Raw genomic sequence first — 21,557 nt, 5'->3', positions numbered from 1 at the left:
CTTGCAGCAACGTGCTATATGTTCTGAATGCCCGAATTGGCAATCTGTGTCAAAACTTTGTTAGGAATTATGTGATCCTTACTAGCTGGAAGTAAGGGAGATGGGGCATGAAGTTATTTCTAGGAGTTGGACACATACCAAGTTTAGCTCAGTTCTGGGCATCTTTGAAATACCTATACAAACTTGTTCCTACATAGTAACTTGCATCTTTGAATGAGAATCTGCTTGCTTGCATCAACGTGCTATATGTTCTGAATGCCCGAATTGGGAATCTGTGTCAAAACTTTGTTAGGAATTATGTCATCCTTACTAGCTGGAAGTAATGGAGATTGGGCATGAAGTTATTTCTAGGAGTTGGACACATAGCAAGTTTAGCTCAGTTCTGGGCATCTTTGAAATACCTATACAAACTTGTTCCTACATAGTAACTTGCAACTTTGAATGAGAATGTGCTTGCTTACAGCAACGTGCTATATGTTCTGAATGCCCGAATTGGGAATCTGTGTCAAAACTTTGTTAGGAATTATGTGATCCTTACTAGCTGGAAGTAAGGGAGATGGGGCATGAAGTTATTTCTAGGAGTTGGACACATACCAAGTTTAGCTCAGTTCTGGGCATCTTTGAAATACCTATACAAACTTGTTCCTACCTAGTAACTTGCATCTTTGAATGAGAATGTGCTTGCTTGCAGCAACGTGCTATATGTTCTGAATGCCAGAATTGGGAATCTGTGTCAAAACTTTGTTAGGAATTATGTGATCCTTACTAGCTGGAAGTAAGGGAGATGGGGCATGAAGTTATTTCTAGGAGTTGGACACATACCAAGTTTAGCTCAGTTCTGGGCATCTTTGAAATACCTATACAAACTTGTTCCTACATAGTAACTTGCATCTTTGAATGAGAATGTGCTTGCTTGCAGCAACGTGCTATATGTTCTGAATGCCCGAATTGGGAATCTGTGTCAAAACTTTGTTAGGAATTATGTGATCCTTACTAGCTGGAAGTAAGGGAGATGGGGCATGAAGTTATTTCTTGGAGTTGGACACATACCAAGTTTAGCTCAGTTCTGGGCATCTTTGAAATACCTATACAAACTTGTTCCTACATAGTAACTTGCAACTTTGAATGAGAATGTGCTTGCTTGCAGCAACGTGCTATATGTTCTGAATGCCCGAATAGGGAATCTGTGTCAAAACTTTGTTAGGAATTATGTGATCCTTACTAGCTGGAAGTAAGGGAGATGGGGCATGAAGTTATTTCTAGGAGTTGGACACATACCAAGTTTAGCTCAGTTCTGGGAATCTTTGAAATACCTATACAAACTTGTTCCTACCTAGTAACTTGCATCTTTGAATGAGAATGTGCTTGCTTGCAGCAACGTGCTATATGTTCTGAATGCCCGAATAGGGAATCTGTGTCAAAACTTTGTTAGGAATTATGTGATCCTTACTAGCTGGAAGTAAGGGAGATGGGGCATGAAGTTATTTCTAGGAGTTGGACACATACCAAGTTTAGCTCAGTTCTGGGCATCTTTGAAATACCTATACAAACTTGTTCCTACATAGTAACTTGCATCTTTGAATGGGAATCTGCTTGCTTACAGCAACGTGCTATATGTTCTGAGTGCCCGAATTGGGAATCTGTGTCAAAACTTTGTTAGGAATTATGTGATCCTTACTAGCTGGAAGTAAGGGAGATGGGGCATGAAGTTATTTCTAGGAGTTGGACACATAACAAGTTTAGCTCAGTTCTGGGCATCTTTGAAATACCTATACAAACTTGTTCCTACATAGTAACTTGCATCTTTGAATGAGAATGTGCTTGCTTACAGCAACGTGCTATATGTTCTGAATGCCCGAATTGGCAATCTGTGTCAAAACTTTGTTAGGAATTATGTGATCCTTACTAGCTGGAAGTAAGGGAGATGGGGCATGAAGTTATTTCTAGGAGTTGGACACATACCAAGTTTAGCTCAGTTCTGGGCATCTTTGAAATACCTATACAAACTTGTTCCTACATAGTAACTTGCAACTTTGAATGAGAATCTGCTTGCTTACAGCAACGTGCTATATGTTCTGAATGCCCGAATTGGGAATCTGTGTCAAAACTTTGTTAGGAATTATGTGATCCTTACTAGCTGGAAGTAAGGGAGATGGGGCATGAAGTTTTTTCTAGGAGTTGGACACATACCAAGTTTAGCTCAGTTCTGGGCATCTTTGAAATACCTATACAAACTTGTTCCTACATAGTAACTTGCATCTTTGAATGAGAATGTGCTTGCTTACAGCAACGTGCTATATGTTCTGAATGCCCGAATTGGCAATCTGTGTCAAAACTTTGTTAGGAATTATGTGATCCTTACTAGCTGGAAGTAAGGGAGATGGGGCATGAAGTTATTTCTAGGAGTTGGACACATACCAAGTTTAGCTCAGTTCTGGGCATCTTTGAAATACCTATACAAACTTGTTCCTACATAGCAACTTGCATCTTTGAATGAGAATGTGCTTGCTTACAGCAACGTGCTATATGTTCTGCATGCCCGAATTGGCAATCTGTGTCAAAACTTTGTTAGGAATTATGTCATCCTTACTAGCTGGAATTAAGGGAGATGGGGCATGAAGTTATTTCTTGGAGTTGGACACATACCAAGTTTAGCTCAGTTCTGGGCATCTTTGAAATACCTATACAAACTTGTTCCTACATAGTAACTTGCATTTTTGAATGGGAATCTGCTTGCTTACAGCAACGTGCTATATGTTCTGAATGCCCGAATTGGGAATCTGTGTCAAAACTTTGTTAGGAATTATGTGATCCTTACTAGCTGGAAGTAAGGGAGATGGGGCATGAAGTTTTTTCTAGGAGTTGGACACATAGCAAGTTTAGCTCAGTTCTGGGCATCTTTGAAATACCTATACAAACTTGTTCCTACATAGTAACTTGCATCTTTGAATGAGAATGCCCTTGCTTACAGCAACGTGCTATATGTTCTGAATGCCCGAATTGGCAATCTGTGTCAAAACTTTGTTAGGAATTATGTGATCCTTACTAGCTGGAAGTAAGGGAGATGGGGCATGAAGTTATTTCTAGGAGTTGGACACATACCAAGTTTAGCTCAGTTCTGGGCATTTTTGAAATACCTATACAAACTTGTTCCTACATAGTAACTTGCAACTTTGAATGAGAATGTGCTTGCTTGCAGCAACGTGCTATATGTTCTGAATGCCCGAATAGGGAATCTGTGTCAAAACTTTGTTAGGAATTATGTGATCCTTACTAGCTGTAAGTAAGGGAGATGGGGCATGAAGTTATTTCTTGGAGTTGGACACATACCAAGTTTAGCTCAGTTCTGGGCATCTTTGAAATACCTATACAAACTTGTTCCTACATAGTAACTTGCATCTTTGAATGAGAATGTGCTTGCCTGCAGCAACGTGCTATATGTTCTTAATGCCCGAATAGGGAATCTGTGTCAAAACTTTGTTAGAAATTATGTGATCCTTACTAGCTGGAAGTAAGGGAGATGGGGCATGAAGTTATTTCTAGGAGTTGGACACATACAAAGTTGAGCTCAGTTCTGGGCATCTTTGAAATACCTATACAAACTTGTTCCTACCTAGTAACTTGCATCTTTGAATGAGAATCTGCTTGCTTATAGCAACGTGCTATATGTTCTGAATGCCCGAATTGGGAATCTGTGTCAAAACTTTGTTAGGAATTATGTGATCCTTACTAGCTGGAAGTAAGGGAGATGGGGCATGAAGTTATTTCTAGGAGTTGGACACATACCAAGTTTAGCTCAGTTCTGGGCATCTTTGAAATACCTATACAAACTTGTTCCTACCTAGTAACTTGCAACTTTGAATGAAAATGTGCTTGCTTACAGCAACGTGCTATATGTTCTGAATGCCCGAATTGGGAATCTGTGTCAAAACTTTGTTAGGAAATATGTGATCCTTACTAGCTGGAAGTAAGGGAGATGGGGCATGAAGTTATTTCTAGGAGTTGGACACATACCAAGTTTAGCTCAGTTCTGGGCATCTTTGAAATACCTATACAAACTTGTTCCTACATAGTAACTTGCAACTTTGAATGAAAATGTGCTTGCTTACACCAACGTGCTATATGTTCTGAATGCCCGAATTGGGAATCTGTGTGAAAACATTTAGGAATTATGTGATCCTTACTAGCTGGAAGTAAGGGAGATGGGGCATGAAGTTATTTCTAGGAGTTGGACACATACCAAGTTTAGCTCAGATCTGGGCATCTTTGAAATACCTATACAAACTTGTTCCTACCTAGTAACTTGCATCTTTGAATGAGAATGTGCTTGCTTACAGCAACGTGCTATATGTTCTGAATGCCCGAATTGGGAATCTGTGTGAAAACTTTGTTAGGAATTATGTGATCCTTACTAGCTGGAAGTAAGGGAGATGGGGCATGAAGTTATTTCTAGCAGTTGGACACATACCAAGTTTAGCTCAGTTCTGGGCATCTTTGAAATACCTATACCAACTTGTTCCTACCTAGTAACTTGCAACTTTAAATGAGAATGTGCTTGCTTACAGCAACGTGCTATATGTTCTGAATGCCCGAATTGGGAATCTGTGTCAAAACTTTGTTAGGAATTATGTGATCCTTACTAGCTGGAAGTAAGGGAGATGGGGCATGAAGTTATTTCTAGGAGTTGGACACATACCAAGTTTAGCTCAGTTCTGGGCATCTTTGAAATACCTATACAAACTTGTTCCTACCTAGTAACTTGCAACTTTGAATGAAAATGTGCTTGCTTACAGCAACGTGCTATATGTTCTGAATGCCCGAATTGGGAATCTGTGTCAAAACTTTGTTAGGAATTATGTGATCCTTACTAGCTGGAAGTAAGGGAGATGGGGCATGAAGTTATTTCTAGGAGTTGGACACATACCAAGTTTAGCTCAGTTCTGGGCATCTTTGAAATACCTATACAAACTTGTTCCTACATAGTAACTTGCAACTTTGAATGAAAATGTGCTTGCTTACACCAACGTGCTATATGTTCTGAATGCCCGAATTGGGAATCTGTGTGAAAACATTTAGGAATTATGTGATCCTTACTAGCTGGAAGTAAGGGAGATGGGGCATGAAGTTATTTCTAGGAGTTGGACACATACCAAGTTTAGCTCAGTTCTGGGCATCTTTGAAATACCTATACCAACTTGTTCCTACCTAGTAACTTGCAACTTTAAATGAGAATGTGCTTGCTTACAGCAACGTGCTATATGTTCTGAATGCCCGAATTGGGAATCTGTGTCAAAACTTTGTTAGGAATTATGTGATCCTTACTAGCTGGAAGTAAGGGAGATGGGGCATGAAGTTATTTCTTGGAGTTGGAGACATACCAAGTTTAGCTCAGTTCTGGGCATCTTTGAAATACCTATACAAACTTGTTCCTACATTGTAACTTGCAACTTTGAATGAGAATGTGCTTGCTTTCAGCAACGTGCTATATGTTCTGAATGCCCGAATTGGGAATCTGTGTCAAAACTTTGTTAGGAATTATGTGATCCTTACTAGCTGGAAGTAAGGGAGAAGGGCATGAAGTTATTTCTAGGAGTTGGACACATAGCAAGTTTAGCTCAGTTCTGGGCATCTTTGAAATACCTATACAAACTTGTTCCTACATAGTAACTTGCATCTTTGAATGAGAATGTGCTTGCTTGCAGCAACGTGCTATATGTTCTGAATGCCCGAATTGGGAATCTGTGTCAAAACTTTGTTAGGAATTATGTGATCCTTACTAGCTGGAAGTAAGGGAGATGGGGCATGAAGTTATTTCTTGGAGTTGGAGACATACCAAGTTTAGCTCAGTTCTGGGCATCTTTGAAATACCTATACAAACTTGTTCCTACATAGTAACTTGCAACTTTGAATGAGAATGTGCTTGCTTGCAGCAACGTGCTATATGTTCTGAATGCCCGAATAGGGAATCTGTGTCAAACCTTTGTTAGGAATTATGTGATCCTTACTAGCTGGAAGTAAGGGAGATGGGGCATGAAGTTATTTCTAGGAGTTGGACACATACCAAGTTTAGCCTAGTTCTGGGTATCTTTGAAATACCTATACAAACTTGTTCCTACCTAGTAACTTGCATCCTTGAATGAGAATGTGCTTGCTTACAGCAACGTGCTATATGTTCTGAATGCCCGAATTGGGAATCTGTGTCAAAACTTTGTTAGGAATTATGTGATCCTTACTAGCTGGAAGTAAGGGAGATGGGGCATGAAGTTATTTCTAGGAGTTGGACACATACCAAGTTTAGCTCAGTTCTGGGCATCTTTGAAATACCTATACAAACTTGTTCCTCCCTAGTAACTTGCATCTTTGAATGAGAATCTGCTTGCTTACAGCAACGTGCTATATGTTCTGAATGCCCGAATTGGGAATCTGTGTCAAAACTTTGTTAGGAATTATGTCATCCTTACTAGCTGGAAGTAAGGGAGATGGGGCATGAAGTTATTTCTAGGAGTTGGACACATACCAAGTTTAGCTCAGTTCTGGGCATCTTTGAAATACCTATACAAACTTGTTCCTACATAGTAACTTGCAACTTTGAATGAGGATGTGCTTGCTTACAGCAACGTGCTATATGTTCTGAATGCCCGAATTGGGAATCTGTGTCAAAACTTTGTTAGGAATTATGTGATCCTTACTAGCTGGAAGTAAGGGAGATGGGGCATGAAGTTATTTCTAGGAGTTGGACACATACCAAGTTTAGCTCAGTTCTGGGCATCTTTGAAATACCTATACAAACTTGTTCTTACCTAGTAACTTGCATCTTTGAATGAGAATGTGCTTGCTTACAGCAACGTGCTATATGTTCTGAATGCCCGAATTGGGAATCTGTGTCAAAACTTTGTTAGGAATTATGTGATCCTTACTAGCTGGAAGTAAGGGAGATGGGGCATGAAGTTATTTCTAGGAGTTGGACACATACCAAGTTTAGCTCAGTTCTGGGCATCTTTGAAATACCTATACAAACTTGTTCCTACATAGTAACTTGCATCTTTGAATGAGAATCTGCTTGCTTACAGCAACGTGCTATATGTTCTGAATGCCCGAATTGGGAATCTGTGTCAAAACTTTGTTAGGAATTATGTGATCCTTACTAGCTGGAAGTAAGGGAGATGGGGCATGAAGTTATTTCTAGGAGTTGGACACATACCAAGTTTAGCTCAGTTCTGGGCATCTTTGAAATACCTATACAAACTTGTTCCTCCCTAGTAACTTGCATCTTTGAATGAGAATCTGCTTGCTTACAGCAACGTGCTATATGTTCTGAATGCCCGAATTGGGAATCTGTGTCAAAACTTTGTTAGGAATTATGTGATCCTTACTAGCTGGAAGTAAGGGAGATGGGGCATGAAGTTATTTCTAGGAGTTGGACACATACCAAGTTTAGCTCAGTTCTGGGCATCTTTGAAATACCTATACAAACTTGTTCCTACCTAGTAACTTGCAACTTTGAATGAGGATGTGCTTGCTTACAGCAACGTGCTATATGTTCTGAATGCCCGAATTGGGAATCTGTGTCAAAACTTTGTTAGGAATTATGTGATCCTTACTAGCTGGAAGTAAGGGAGATGGGGCATGAAGTTATTTCTAGGAGTTGGACACATACCAAGTTTAGCTCAGTTCTGGGCATCTTTGAAATACCTATACAAACTTGTTCCTACCTAGTAACTTGCATCTTTGAATGAGAATGTGCTTGCTTACAGCAACGTGCTATATGTTCTGAATGCCCGAATTGGGAATCTGTGTCAAAACTTTGTTAGGAATTATGTGATCCTTACTAGCTGGAAGTAAGGGAGATGGGGCATGAAGTTATTTCTAGGAGTTGGACACATACCAAGTTTATCTCAGTTCTGGGCATCTTTGAAATACCTATACAAACTTGTTCCTACATAGTAACTTGCATCTTTGAATGAGAATCTGCTTGCTTACAGCAACGTGCTATATGTTCTGAATGCCCGAATTGGGAATCTGTGTCAAAACTTTGTTAGGAATTATGTGATCCTTACTAGCTGGAAGTAAGGGAGGTGGGGCATGAAGTTATTTCTAGGAGTTGGACACATACCAAGTTTAGCTCAGTTCTGGGCATCTTTGAAATACCTATACAAACTTGTTCCTACATAGTAACTTGCATCTTTGAATGAGAATGTGCTTGCTTACAGCAACGTGCTATATGTTCTGAATGCCCGAATTGGCAATCTGTGTCAAAACTTTGTTAGAAATAATGTGATCCTTACTAGCTGGAAGTAAGGGAGATGGGGCATGAAGTTATTTCTAGGAGTTGGACACATACCAAGTTTAGCTCAGTTCTGGGCATCTTTGAAATACCTATACAAACTTGTTCCTACCTAGTAACTTGCATCTTTGAATGAGAATGTGCTTGCTTACAGCAACGTGCTATATGTTCTGAATGCCCGAATTGGGAATCTGTGTCAAAACTTTGTTAGGAATTATGTGATTCTTACTAGCTGGAAGTAAGGGAGATGGGGCATGAAGTTATTTCTAGGAGTTGGACACATACCAAGTTAACTCAGTTCTGGGCATCTTTGAAATACCTATACAAACTTGTTCCTACATAGTAACTTGCATCTTTGAATGAGAATCTGCTTGCTTACAGCAACGTGCTATATGTTCTGAATGCCCGAATTGGCAATCTGTGTCAAAACTTTGTTAGAAATTATGTGATCCTTACTAGCTGGAAGTAAGGGAGATGGGGCATGAAGTTATTTCTAGGAGTTGGACACATACCAAGTTTAGCTCAGTTCTGGGCATCTTTGAAATACCTATACAAACTTGTTCCTACATAGTAACTTGCAACTTTGAATGAGAATGTGCTTGGTTGCAGCAACGTGCTATATGTTCTGAATGCCCGAATAGGGAATCTGTGTCAAAACTTTGTTAGGAATTATGTGATCCTTACTTGCTGGAAGTAAGGGAGATGGAGCATGAAGTTATTTCTTGGAGTTGGACACATACCAAGTTTAGCTCAGTTCTGGGCATCTTTGAAATACCTATACAAACTTGTTCCTACCTAGTAACTTGCATCTTTGAATGAGAATGTGCTTGCTTGCAGCAACGTGCTATATGTTCTGAATGCCCGAATAGGGAATCTGTGTCAAAACTTTGTTAGGAATTATGTCATCCTTACTAGCTGGAAGTAAGGGAGATTGGGCATAAAGTTATTTCTAGGAGTTGGACACATACCAAGTTTAGCTCAGTTCTGGGCATCTTTGAAATACCTATACAAACTTGTTCCTACATAGTAACTTGCAACTTTGAATGAGAATGTGCTTGCTTACAGCAACGTGCTATATGTTCTGAATGCCCGAATTGGGAATCTGTGTCAAAACTTTGTTAGGAATTATGTGATCCTTACTAGCTGGAAGTAAGGGAGATGGGGCATGAAGTTATTTCTAGGAGTTGGACACATAGCAAGTTTAGCTCAGTTCTGGGCATCTTTGAAATACCTATACAAACTTGTTCCTACCTAGTATCTTGCAACTTTGAATGAAAATGTGCTTGCTTACAGCAACGTGCTATATGTTCTGAATGCCCGAATAGGGAATCTGTGTCAAAACTTTGTTAGGAATTATGTGATCCTTACTAGCTGGAAGTAAGGGAGATGGGGCATGAAGTTATTTCTAGGAGTTGGACACATAGCAAGTTTAGCTCAGTTCTGGGCATCTTTGAAATACCTATACAAACTTGTTCCTACATAGTAACTTGCATCTTTGAATGGGAATCTGCTTGCTTACAGCAACGTGCTATATGTTCTGAATGCCCGAATTGGGAATCTGTGTCAAAACTTTGTTAGGAATTATGTGATCCTTACTAGCTGGAAGTAAGGGAGATGGGGCATGAAGTTATTTCTAGGAGTTGGACACATACCAAGTTTAGCTCAGTTCTGGGCATCTTTGAAATACCTATACAAACTTGTTCCTACATAGTAACTTGCATCTTTGAATGAGAATGTGCTTGCTTACAGCAACGTGCTATATGTTCTGAATGCCCGAATTGGCAATCTGTGTCAAAACTTTGTTAGGAATTATGTGATCCTTACTAGCTGGAAGTAAGGGAGATGGGGCATGAAGTTATTTCTAGGAGTTGGACACATACCAAGTTTAGCTCAGTTCTGGGCATTTTTGAAATACCTATACAAACTTGTTCCTACATAGTAACTTGCAACTTTGAATGAGAATGTGCTTGCTTGCAGCAACGTGCTATATGTTCTGAATGCCCGAATAGGGAATCTGTGTCAAAACTTTCTTAGGAATTATGTGATCCTTACTAGCTGGAAGTAAGGGAGATGGAGCATGAAGTTATTTCTTGGAGTTGGACACATACCAAGTTTAGCTCAGTTCTGGGCATCTTTGAAATACCTATACAAACTTGTTCCTACCTAGTAACTTGCATCTTTGAATGAGAATGTGCTTGCTTGCAGCAACGTGCTATATGTTCTGAATGCCCGAATAGGGAATCTGTGTCAAAAGTTTGTTAGGAATTATGTGATCCTTACTAGCTGGAAGTAAGGGAGATGGGGCATGAAGTTATTTCTAGGAGTTGGACACATACCAAGTTTAGCTCAGTTCTGGGCATCTTTGAAATACCTATACAAACTTGTTCCTACATAGTAACTTGCAACTTTGAATGAGAATCTGCTTGCTTACAGCAACGTGCTATATGTTCTGATTGCCCGAATTGGGAATCTGTGTCAAAACTTTGTTAGGAATTATGTGATCCTTACTAGCTGGAAGTAAGGGAGATGGGGCATGAAGTTATTTCTAGGAGTTGGACACATACCAAGTTTAGCTCAGTTCTGGGCATCTTTGAAATACCTATACAAACTTGTTCCTACATAGTAACTTGCAACTTTGAATGAGAATGTGCTTGCTTGCAGCAACGTGCTATATGTTCTGAATGCCCGAATAGGGAATCTGTGTCAAAACTTTGTTAGGAATTATGTGATCCTTACTAGCTGGAAGTAAGGGAGATGGGGCATGAAGTTATTTCTAGGAGTTGGACACATACCAAGTTTAGCTCAGTTCTGGGCATCTTTGAAATACCTATACAAACTTGTTCCTACATAGTAACTTGCAACTTTGAATGAGAATGTGCTTGCTTACAGCAACGTGCTATATGTTCTGAATGCCCGAATTGGGAATCTGTGTCAAAACTTTGTTAGGAATTATGTGATCCTTACTAGCTGGAAGTAAGGGAGATGGGGCATGAAGTTATTTCTAGGAGTTGGACACATACCAAGTTTAGCTCAGTTCTGGGCATCTTTGAAATACCTATACAAACTTGTTCCTACATAGTAACTTGCATCTTTGAATGAGAATCTGCTTGCTTACAGCAACGTGCTATATGTTCTGAATGCCCGAATTGGGAATCTGTGTCAAAACTTTGTTAGGAATTATGTGATCCTTACTAGCTGGAAGTAAGGGAGATGGGGCATGAAGTTATTTCTTGGAGTTGGAGACATACCAAGTTTAGCTCAGTTCTGGGCATCTTTGAAATACCTATACAAACTTGTTCCTACATAGTAACTTGCAACTTTGAATGAGAATGTGCTTGCTTGCAGCAACGTGCTATATGTTCTGAATGCCCGAATAGGGAATCTGTGTCTAAACTTTGTTAGGAATTATGTCATCCTTACTAGCTGGAAGTAAGGGAGATTGGGCATGAAGTTATTTCTAGGAGTTGGACACATACCAAGTTTAGCTCAGTTCTGGGCATCTTTGAAATACCTATACAAACTTGTTCCTACATAGTAACTTGCAACTTTGAATGAGAATGTGCTTGCTTACAGCAACGTGCTATATGTTCTGAATGCCCGAATTAGGAATCTGTGTCAAAACTTTGTTAGGAATTATGTGATCCTTACTAGCTGGAAGTAAGGGAGATGGGGCATGAAGTTATTTCTAGGAGTTGGACACATACCAAGTTTAGCTCAGTTCTGGGCATCTTTGAAATACCTATACAAACTTGTTCCTACCTAGTATCTTGCAACTTTGAATGAAAATGTGCTTGCTTACAGCAACGTGCTATATGTTCTGAATGCCCGAATAGGGAATCTGTGTCAAAACTTTGTTAGGAATTATGTGATCCTTACTAGCTGGAAGTAAGGGAGATGGGGCATGAAGTTATTTCTAGGAGTTGGACACATACCAAGTTTAGCTCAGTTCTGGGCATCTTTGAAATACCTATACAAACTTGTTCCTACATAGTAACTTGCATCTTTGAATGAGAATGTGCTTGCTTGCAGCAACGTGCTATATGTTCTGAATGCCCGAATAGGGAATCTGTGTCAAAACTTTGTTAGGAATTATGTGATCCTTACTAGCTGGAAGTAAGGGAGATGGGGCATGAAGTTATTTCTAAGAGTTGGACACATAGCAAGTTTAGCTCAGTTCTGGGCATCTTTGAAATACCTATACAAACTTGTTCCTACATAGTAACTTGCATCTTTGAATGGGAATCTGCTTGCTTACAGCAACGTGCTATATGTTCTGAATGCCCGAATTGGGAATCTGTGTCAAAACTTTGTTAGGAATTATGTGATCCTTACTAGCTGGAAGTAAGGGAGATGGGGCATGAAGTTATTTCTAGGAGTTGGACACATACCAAGTTTAGCTCAGTTCTGGGCATCTTTGAAATACCTATACAAACTTGTTCCTACATAGTAACTTGCATCTTTGAATGAGAATGTGCTTGCTTACAGCAACGTGCTATATGTTCTGAATGCCCGAATTGGCAATCTGTGTCAAAACTTTGTTAGGAATTATGTGATCCTTACTAGCTGGAAGTAAGGGAGATGGGGCATGAAGTTATTTCTAGGAGTTTGACACATAGCAAGTTTAGCTCCGTTCTGGGCATCTTTGAAATACCTATACAAACTTGTTCCTACCTAGTAACTTGCATCTTTGAATGGGAATCTGCTTGCTTACAGCAACGTGCTATATGTTCTGAATGCCCGAATTGGGAATCTGTGTCAAAACTTTGTTAGAAATTATGTGATCCTTACTAGCTGGAAGTAAGGGAGATGGGGCATGAAGTTATTTCTAGGAGTTGGACACATACCAAGTTTAGTTCAGTTCTGGGCATCTTTAAAATACCTATACAAACTTGTTCCTACATAGTAACTTGCAACTTTGAATGAGAATCTGCTTGCTTACAGCAACGTGCTATATGTTCTGAATGCCCGAATTGGGAATCTGTGTCAAAACTTTGTTAGGAATTATGTGATCCTTACTAGCTGGAAGTAAGGGAGATGGGGCATGAAGTTATTTCTAGGAGTTGGACACATACCAAGTTTAGCTCAGTTCTGGGCATCTTTGAAATACCTATACAAACTTGTTCCTACATAGTAACTTGCATCTTTGAATGAGAATGTGCTTGCTTACAGCAACGTGCTATATGTTCTGAATGCCCGAATTGGCAATCTGTGTCAAAACTTTGTTAGGAATTATGTGATCCTTACTAGCTGGAAGTAAGGGAGATGGGGCATGAAGTTATTTCTAGGAGTTGGACACATACCAAGTTTAGCTCAGTTCTGGGCATCTTTGAAATACCTATACAAACTTGTTCCTACATAGTAACTTGCATCTTTGAATGAGAATGTGCTTGCTTACAGCAACGTGCTATATGTTCTGCATGCCCGTATTGGCAATCTGTGTCAAAACTTTGTTAGGAATTATGTGATCCTTACTAGCTGGAAGTAAGGGAGATGGGGCATGAAGTTATTTCTAGGAGTTGGACACATACCAAGTTTAGCTCAGTTCTGGGCATCTTTGAAATACCTATACAAACTTGTTCCTACATAGTAACTTGCAACTTTGAATGAGAATGTGCTTGCTTGCAGCAACGTGCTATATGTTCTGAATGCCCGAATAGGGAATCTGTGTCAAAACTTTGTTAGGAATTATGTGATCCTTACTAGCTGGAAGTAAGGGAGATGGAGCATGAAGTTATTTCTTGGAGTTGGACACATACCAAGTTTAGCTCAGTTCTGGGCATCTTTGAAATACCTATACAAACTTGTTCCTCCCTAGTAACTTGCATCTTTGAATGAGAATGTGCTTGCTTGCAGCAACGTGCTATATGTTCTGAATGCCCGAATAGGGAATCTGTGTGAAAACATTGTTAGGAATTATGTGATCCTTACTAGCTGGAAGTAAGTGAGATGGGGCATGAAGTTATTTCTAGGAGTTGGACACATACCAAGTTTAGCTCAGTTCTGGGCATCTTTGAAATACCTATACAAACTTGTTCCTACCTAGTACCTTGCATCTTTGAATGAGAATCTGCTTGCTTACAGCAACGTGCTATATGTTCTGAATGCCCGAATTGGGAATCTGTGTCAAAACTTTGTTAGGAATTATGTGATCCTTACTAGCTGGAAGTAAGGGAGATGGGGCATGAAGTTATTTCTAGGAGTTGGACACATACCAAGTTTAGCTCAGTTCTGGGCATCTTTGAAATACCTATACAAACTTGTTCCTACCTAGTAACTTGCATCTTTGAATGAGAATCTGCTTGCTTACAGCAACGTGCTATATGTTCTGAATGCCCGAATTGGCAATCTGTGTCAAAACTGTTAGGAATTATGTGATCCTTACTAGCTGGAAGTAAGGGAGATGGGGCATGATGTTATTTCTAGGAGTTGGACACATAGCAAGTTTAGCTCAGTTCTGGGCATCTTTGAAATACCTATACAAACTTGTTCCTACCTAGTAAGTTGCATCTTTGAATGAGAATCTGCTTGCTTACAGCAACGTGCTATATGTTCTGAATGCCCGAATTGGGAATCTGTGTCAAAACTTTGTTAGGAATTATGTGATCCTTACTAGCTGGAAATAAGGAAGATGGGGCATGAAGTTATTTCTAGGAGTTGGACACATACCAAGTTTAGCTCACTTCTGGGCATCTTTGAAATACCTATACAAACTTGTTCCTACATAGTAACTTGCAACTTTGAATGAGAATGTGCTTGCTTACAGCAACGTGCTATATGTTCTGAATGCCCGAATTGGGAATCTGTGTCAAAACTTTGTTAGGAATTATGTGATCCTTACTAGCTGGAAGTAAGGGAGATGGGGCATGAAGTTATTTCTAGGAGTTGGACACATACCAAGTTTAGCTCAGTTCTGGGCATCTTTGAAATACCTATACAAACTTGTTCCTACATAGTAACTTGCAACTTTGAATGAGAATGTGCTTGCTTACAGCAACGTGCTATATGTTCTGAATGCCCGAATTGGGAATCTGTGTCAAAACTTTGTTAAGAATTATGTGATCCTTACTAGCTGGAAGTAAGGGAGATGGGGCATGAAGTTATTTCTAGGAGTTGGACACATACCAAGTTTAGCTCAGTTCTGGGCATCTTTGAAATACCTATACAAACTTGTTCCTACATAGTAACTTGCATCTTTGAATGAGAATGTGCTTGCTTACAGCAACGTGCTATATGTTCTGAATGCCCGAATTGGGAATCTGTGTCAAAACTTTGTTAGGAATTATGTGATCCTTACTAGCTGGAAGTAAGGGAGATGGGGCATGAAGTTATTTCTAGGAGTTGGACACATACCAAGTTTAGCTCAGTTCTGGGCATCTTTGAAATACCTATACAAACTTGTTCCTACATAGTAACTTGCAACTTTGAATGAGAATGTGCTTGCTTACAGCAACGTGCTATATGTTCTGAATGCCCGAATAGGGAATCTGTGTCAAAACTTTGTTAGGAATTATGTGATCCTTACTAGCTGGAAGTAAGGGAGATGGGGCATGAAGTTATTTCTAGGAGTTGGACACATACCAAGTTTAGCTCAGTTCTGGGCATCTTTGAAATACCTATACAAACTTGTTCCTACATAGTAACTTGCATCTTTGAATGAGAATCTGCTTGCTTACAGCAACGTGCTATATGTTCTGAATGCCCGAATTGGGAATCTGTGTCAAAACTTTGTTAGGAATTATGTGATCCTTACTAGCTGGAAGTAAGGGAGATGGGGCATGAAGTTATTTCTTGGAGTTGGAGACATACCAAGTTTAGCTCAGTTCTGGGCATCTTTGAAATACCTATACAAACTTGTTCCTACATAGTAACTTGCAACTTTGAATGAGAATGTGCTTGCTTGCAGCAACGTGCTATATGTTCTGAATGCCCGAATAGGGAATCTGTGTCTAAACTTTGTTAGGAATTATGTCATCCTTACTAGCTGGAAGTAAGGGAGATTGGGCATGAAGTTATTTCTAGGAGTTGGACACATACCAAGTTTAGCTCAGTTCTGGGCATCTTTGAAATACCTATACAAACTTGTTCCTACATAGTAACTTGCAACTTTGAATGAGAATGTGCTTGCTTACAGCAACGTGCTATATGTTCTGAATGCCCGAATTAGGAATCTGTGTCAAAACTTTGTTAGGAATTATGTGATCCTTACTAGCTGGAAGTAAGGGAGATGGGGCATGAAGTTATTTCTAGGAGTTGGACACATACCAAGTTTAGCTCAGTTCTGGGCATCTTTGAAATACCTATACAAACTTGTTCCTACCTAGTATCTTGCAACTTTGAATGAAAATGTGCTTGCTTACAGCAACGTGCTATATGTTCTGAATGCCCGAATAGGGAATCTGTGTCAAAACTTTGTTAGGAATTATGTGATCCTTACTAGCTGGAAGTAAGGGAGATGGGGCATGAAGTTATTTCTAGGAGTTGGACACATACCAAGTTTAGCTCAGTTCTGGGCATCTTTGAAATACCTATACAAACTTGTTCCTACATAGTAACTTGCATCTTTGAATGAGAATGTGCTTGCTTGCAGCAACGTGCTATATGTTCTGAATGCCCGAATAGGGAATCGGTGTCAAAACTTTGTTAGGAATTATGTGATCCTTACTAGCTGGAAGTAAGGGAGATGGGGCATGAAGTTATTTCTAAGAGTTGGACACATAGCAAGTTTAGCTCAGTTCTGGGCATCTTTGAAATACCTATACAAACTTGTTCCTACATAGTAACTTGCATCTTTGAATGGGAATCTGCTTGCTTACAGCAACGTGCTATATGTTCTGAATGCCCGAATTGGGAATCTGTGTCAAAACTTTGTTAGGAATTATGTGATCCTTACTAGCTGGAAGTAAGGGAGATGGGGCATGAAGTTATTTCTAGGAGTTGGACACATACCAAGTTTAGCTCAGTTCTGGGCATCTTTGAAATACCTATACAAACTTGTTCCTACATAGTAACTTGCATCTTTGAATGAGAATGTGCTTGCTTACAGCAACGTGCTATATGTTCTGAATGCCCGAATTGGCAATCTGTGTCAAAACTTTGTTAGGAATTATGTGATCCTTACTAGCTGGAAGTAAGGGAGATGGGGCATGAAGTTATTTCTAGGAGTTGGACACATAGCAAGTTTAGCTCCGTTCTGGGCATCTTTGAAATACCTATACAAACTTGTTCCTACCTAGTAACTTGCATCTTTGAATGGGAATCTGCTTGCTTACAGCAACGTGCTATATGTTCTGAATGCCCGAATTGGGAATCTGTGTCAAAACTTTGTTAGAAATTATGTGATCCTTACCAGCTGGAAGTAAGGGAGATGGGGCATGAAGTTATTTCTAGGAGTTGGACACATACCAAGTTTAGGTCAGTTCTGGGCATCTTTAAAATACCTATACAAACTTGTTCCTACATAGTAACTTGCAACTTTGAATGAGAATCTGCTTGCTTACAGCAACGTGCTATATGTTCTGAATGCCCGAATTGGGAATCTGTGTCAAAACTTTGTTAGGAATTATGTGATCCTTACTAGCTGGAAGTAAGGGAGATGGGGCATGAAGTTATTTCTAGGAGTTGGACACATACCAAGTTTAGCTCAGTTCTGGGCATCTTTGAAATACCTATACAAACTTGTTCCTACATAGTAACTTGCATCTTTGAATGAGAATGTGCTTGCTTACAGCAACGTGCTATATGTTCTGAATGCCCGAATTGGCAATCTGTGTCAAAACTTTGTTAGGAATTATGTGATCCTTACTAGCTGGAAGTAAGGGAGATGGGGCATGAAGTTATTTCTAGGAGTTGGACACATACCAAGTTTAGCTCAGTTCTGGGCATCTTTGAAATACCTATACAAACTTGTTCCTACATAGTAACTTGCATCTTTGAATGAGAATGTGCTTGCTTACAGCAACGTGCTATATGTTCTGCATGCCCGTATTGGCAATCTGTGTCAAAACTTTGTTAGGAATTATGTGATCCTTACTAGCTGGAAGTAAGGGAGATGGGGCATGAAGTTATTTCTAGGAGTTGGACACATACCAAGTTTAGCTCAGTTCTGGGCATCTTTGAAATACCTATACAAACTTGTTCCTACATAGTAACTTGCAACTTTGAATGAGAATGTGCTTGCTTGCAGCAACGTGCTATATGTTCTGAATGCCCGAATAGGGAATCTGTGTCAAAACTTTGTTAGGAATTATGTGATCCTTACTAGCTGGAAGTAAGGGAGATGGAGCATGAAGTTATTTCTAGGAGTTGGACACATACCAAGATTAGCTCAGTTCTGGGCATCTTTGAAATACCTATACAAACTTGTTCCTACCTAGTAACTTGCATCTTTGAATGAGAATGTGCTTGCTTGCAGCAACGTGCTATATGTTCTGAATGCCCGAATAGGGAATCTGTGTGAAAACATTGTTAGGAATTATGTGATCCTTACTAGCTGGAAGTAAGTGAGATGGGGCATGAAGTTATTTCTAGGAGTTGGACACATACCAAGTTTAGCTCAGTTCTGGGCATCTTTGAAATACCTATACAAACTTGTTCCTACCTAGTACCTTGCATCTTTGAATGAGAATCTGCTTGCTTACAGCAACGTGCTATATGTTCTGAATGCCCGAATTGGGAATCTGTGTCAAAACTTTGTTAGGAATTATGTGATCCTTACTAGCTGGAAGTAAGGGAGATGGGGCATGAAGTTATTTCTAGGAGTTGGACACATACCAAGTTTAGCTCAGTTCTGGGCATCTTTGAAATACCTATACAAACTTGTTCCTACCTAGTAACTTGCATCTTTGAATGAGAATCTGCTTGCTTACAGCAACGTGCTATATGTTCTGAATGCCCGAATTGGCAATCTGTGTCAAAACTGTTAGGAATTATGTGATCCTTACTAGCTGGAAGTAAGGGAGATGGGGCATGATGTTATTTCTAGGAGTTGGACACATAGCAAGTTTAGCTCAGTTCTGGGCATCTTTGAAATACCTATACAAACTTGTTCCTACCTAGTAAGTTGCATCTTTGAATGAGAATGTGCTTGCTTACAGCAACGTGCTATATGTTCTGAATGCCCGAATTGGGAATCTGTGTCAAAACTTTGTTAGGAATTATGTGATCCTTACTAGCTGGAAATAAGGAAGATGGGGCATGAAGTTATTTCTAGGAGTTGGACACATACCAAGTTTAGCTCAGTTCTGGGCATCTTTGAAATACCTATACAAACTTGTTCCTACATAGTAACTTGCAACTTTGAATGAGAATGTGCTTGCTTACAGCAACGTGCTATATGTTCTGAATGCCCGAATTGGGAATCTGTGTCAAAACTTTGTTAGGAATTATGTGATCCTTACTAGCTGGAAGTAAGGGAGATGGGGCATGAAGTTATTTCTAGGAGTTGGACACATACCAAGTTTAGCTCAGTTCTGGGCATCTTTGAAATACCTATACAAACTTGTTCCTACATAGTAACTTGCAACTTTGAATGAGAATGTGCTTGCTTACAGCAACGTGCTATATGTTCTGAATGCCCGAATTGGGAATCTGTGTCAAAACTTTGTTAAGAATTATGTGATCCTTACTAGCTGGAAGTAAGGGAGATGGGGCATGAAGTTATTTCTAGGAGTTGGACACATACCAAGTTTAGCTCAGTTCTGGGCATCTTTGAAATACCTATACAAACTTGTTCCTACATAGTAACTTGCATCTTTGAATGAGAATGTGCTTGCTTACAGCAACGTGCTATATGTTCTGAATGCCCGAATTGGGAATCTGTGTCAAAACTTTGTTAGGAATTATGTGATCCTTACTAGCTGGAAGTAAGGGAGATGGGGCATGAAGTTATTTCTAGGAGTTGGACACATACCAAGTTTAGCTCAGTTCTGGGCATCTTTGAAATACCTATACAAACTTGTTCCTACATAGTAACTTGCAACTTTGAATGAGAATGTGCTTGCTTACAGCAACGTGCTATATGTTCTGAATGCCCGAATTGGGAATCTGTGTCAAAACTTTGTTAGGAATTATGTGATCCTTACTAGCTGGAAGTAAGGGAGATGGGGCATGAAGTTATTTCTAGGAGTTGGACACATACCAAGTTTAGCTCAGTTCTGGGCATCTTTGAAATACCTATACAAACTTGTTCCTACATAGTAACTTGCAACTTTGAATGAGAATGTGCTTGCTTACAGCAACGTGCTATATGTTCTGAATGCCCGAATTGGGAATCTGTGTCAAAACTTTGTTAAGAATTATGTGATCCTTACTAGCTGGAAGTAAGGGAGATGGGGCATGAAGTTATTTCTAGGAGTTGGACACATACCAAGTTTAGCTCAGTTCTGGGCATCTTTGAAATACCTATACAAACTTGTTCCTACATAGTAACTTGCATCTTTGAATGAGAATGTGCTTGCTTACAGCAACGTGCTATATGTTCTGAATGCCCGAATTGGGAATCTGTGTCAAAACTTTGTTAGGAATTATGTGATCCTTACTAGCTGGAAGTAAGGGAGATGGGGCATGAAGTTATTTCTAGGAGTTGGACACATACCAAGTTTAGCTCAGTTCTGGGCATCTTTGAAATACCTATACAAACTTGTTCCTACATAGTAACTTGCAACTTTGAATGAGAATGTGCTTGCTTGCAGCAACGTGCTATATGTTCTGAATGCCCGAATAGGGAATCTGTGTCTAAACTTTGTTAGGAATTATGTCATCCTTACTAGCTGGAAGTAAGGGAGATGGGGCATGAAGTTATTTCTAGGAGTTGGACACATACCAAGTTTAGCTCAGTTCTGGGCATCTTTGAAATACCTATACAAACTTGTTCCTACATAGTAACTTGCATCTTTGAATGAGAATGTGCTTGCTTACAGCAACGTGCTATATGTTCTGAATGCCCGAATTGGCAATCTGTGTCAAAACTTTGTTAGGAATTATGTGATCCTTACTAGCTGGAAGTAAGGGAGATGGGGCATGAAGTTATTTCTAGGAGTTGGACACATACCAAGTTTAGCTCAGTTCTGGGCATCTTTGAAATACCTATACAAACTTGTTCCTACATAGTAACTTGCATCTTTGAATGAGAATGTGCTTGCTTACAGCAACGTGCTATATGTTCTGCATGCCCGTATTGGCAATCTGTGTCAAAACTTTGTTAGGAATTATGTGATCCTTACTAGCTGGAAGTAAGGGAGATGGGGCATGAAGTTATTTCTAGGAGTTGGACACA

The sequence above is a fragment of the Diceros bicornis genome, chromosome 8 (genome assembly GCF_020826845.1).
Source record: "Diceros bicornis minor isolate mBicDic1 chromosome 8, mDicBic1.mat.cur, whole genome shotgun sequence".
NCBI classification, from domain to species: Eukaryota; Metazoa; Chordata; class Mammalia; order Perissodactyla; family Rhinocerotidae; genus Diceros; species Diceros bicornis.
This window is presented reverse-complemented; position numbering follows the sequence as displayed.